At 42.7% G+C, this 2792-nt stretch overlaps 1 pseudogene across 1 annotated transcript; it reads right to left on the reverse strand.

Moving 5' to 3' along the window:
* Positions 1 to 1396: 1396 nt before the first annotated feature.
* On the reverse strand, positions 1397 to 2786 carry LOC105524114 (annotated as a pseudogene). Its single transcript, XR_001003700.1, has one exon. The product of XR_001003700.1 is annotated as a zinc transporter 1 pseudogene (transcript).
* Positions 2787 to 2792: the final 6 nt, after the last annotated feature.

The following is a 2792-nucleotide window of genomic DNA, read 5'->3' on the forward strand; positions in this document are numbered from 1 at the left end:
CCTAGTAGATGTAAACCTGGATGATGTAAACCAGTGGGTTATCACTGACACCTCATGAAAATGAAGTCAGTACAGAAGAAAGCAAACAGAGAGACAGTGTCCTGACAATGTTAGTTGAAGTTCTGAATCTGGTTGTGCTTGAATATGTACCCTCAGATTTTTCCAGTTCTCTAAGTCAACACATTGCCTTATTTTGCTTGTCAGTTTGAATTGCAACCAAATGAGTACTAATACTCTAATACTTCTTTTGTTGTTGTTGTTGTTGTTTCTGTACCAGGCAGTCTGATAGGCTATAAGTATACAAAGATGCAACCACCCTTGCATCTGAACAACACATGTCCTTACCCTGGATCCTGTGCTGTAGAGATAGCTGCATATCACAAACACTATAAAGGAAATTCAAGTTTAATGAATACATGGGTGTCTGTCACTCAAGCTCTGATGCTTAGCATTGGCTCAGAATGATTTATAACCCTAAATACCCACTCTCATGACCAAGTCCTTCAGGTCCTGGAGAAATGCATTTTCTATTTCTTGCCTTTATGTCCTTGAAAGAAGAGGTGATTATGTCCAGTGCCAAGTAGGATTGTGGGCTGTGCCACTGCTGATGCCAGAGAGGAACAGGAGTTCAGAGCACCGGGAGGATTCGAACGTCACTCAGTACAAATTAAGCTGTGGATTCCTTTCTTTCAGATAGCATGAATACAATATATTTTTGCATCCCAGTAGTGCTGAGTGTCCCTTTCTTACATTTCTATGTGTTTGACAATGTTGTTCCAGAGACATTCATCAATTAGCACAATATTTGCAACAGTTGAATGTAGTAGTTGAGAAGCATTTTTTAATATTAAATAATTTATATTTATTTCACATTTGCTTATATGTTGATCTAAATGTAATATGTGTGAAAACTAATACTAATTCTTTACATTGCAAAGAGAAGAATCTTGAACACTAAAATTGAAAATGGTTTTTAAAAAATATTAAATAGTATGTAATTAAATTTTTTTTTCCAGTAACAATTTTATTTACCCCCCTAATTTTTATAATGGGAAAAATCCAGAAATCAAATGTCATTGTGTTATATAAGGTTTAACTTACTTTAAACAAAAATGTAACATAGTGTTAAAACTGGCTTTCCAAAATAGTCACAGCATAGCTGTACTCTGTACTAATAATCACAAAGTTGTAATATAGAACTCTGTTATGCAGTCCCATTATGTTCTTACAAAAATAGAATTAAACTGTGTGACCAGACAAGGACTTCAATTACACTACTTGGCAAACTTAGAATTTCAATGGAGTCTTTTTCCTCTTGCAGGTTAAAGCAAAAGTCAAATATCACATCTTTTTCAAGACTCACAAAGATGATTCAGGTTGTTTGTTTGGCATGTTTTTAATCTGTCACAACAGCAGGGATGTTTTCAGCTTTAGTCCTCCTGGGCTTCTTCTGTAGATTGTTACTAGGTTCTAAACAAGAAATGCTAACTGTTGGGGTCTTTTCTGCATCCTTTCCAGAATGGGCTTGTGGCAGTGTCCCACAACATTGCTTCAAAGCACACTGAGTTCTGCAGGCAAGTTCACATGGGACTACACTTGATTTAGAACCTACACTAGCAAATTCAGGCTGAATGGTAGTAGCATGAATTCCGTGATTATGAAAAATGTCTTTAATGGTTTTAGCCACCTCCATGTATGATGTTGGATCTTCACATTTTATGTGAGCAGTGGCAATGATTCTGCTTGCAGCAAGCTGCCAAACATGTAATTCATGAACTTCCTCAACTCCTTCAACATTTCGAAGTTCTTTTATCAAATTTCTGATATCAATTTGTTTAGGAACAGTTTGTAGAAGAATAAGAGCAGATTCCTTAAGTAATGGATAGGTTGTGTAAAGCAGTATACAAACCATTACAACACAAAGAGTTGGATCTAAATATAGCACCCAGCAAGGACCAGCCTCATAAACTGATGCATGAGTACTATTAATTATTTCTACAAATGCTTTGCAGGGGTCAGGGAAACATGGGTTCACACAAAAATCCCCTTCAGAACAACCTTTCCAAGAAAAGTAAAAGACTAAAGCATTTACTACTACAATCACTGAACCCAAGGCATCTCCAAGGACATGCAGAAAAACTCCACGCATGTTAAGTTGTCCAGCCCTATCTTCTTCCAGTTCCACATGGTCAGGCTCTCTGATAAGATTTCCATTCACTTGTACTTCCACTGTATCACCACTTCTGGGTTTTTCTGGGTCTGCGGGGTCCAGTTTCAGCCCGTTGGAGTTGCTGGTATTGGCCACCAGGGTGTTGGTCTCCTCCTGGTCGGGACCCTGCTCGCCCGGGGCCACGTTGATGTCGCTGCTCCCAGGGCGGCTGCTCTTAACGCGAGGCCCCTTGGGGAGGCCGTGGCCATGGCCGTGACCCCCGTGCGAGTGGCCGTGGCCAGAGTCCTGGCTGAAGCCGCTGTGATAGTGGAAGAGGCAGAGCCCCAGCACGTTGACCAACAGCCCGGCCACGCCGACCCCAAGGACCACCAGCGGCTGCTGCATCTCGTGCAGCTCGACGAAGCGCTCGATGGCCTCCAGCAGGATGGCGAAGCAGAGGCCGGTCAGGAAGATGGCGTTCACCAGAGCCCCCATCACCTCGGCTCGGATCCAGCCGAACGTGTTCTTCTGGGTGGCGTGGGTCCGCCGGGCGAAGCGCTCGGCCACCAGCGCCACCACCAGCGCCAGCACGTCCGACAGCATGTGGAAGGAGTCGGAGAGCATCGCCAGCGACGAGGTCACC

Source organism: Colobus angolensis, unplaced genomic scaffold, assembly GCF_000951035.1.
Source record: "Colobus angolensis palliatus isolate OR3802 unplaced genomic scaffold, Cang.pa_1.0 Scaffold49, whole genome shotgun sequence".
Classification (NCBI taxonomy): domain Eukaryota; kingdom Metazoa; phylum Chordata; class Mammalia; order Primates; family Cercopithecidae; genus Colobus; species Colobus angolensis.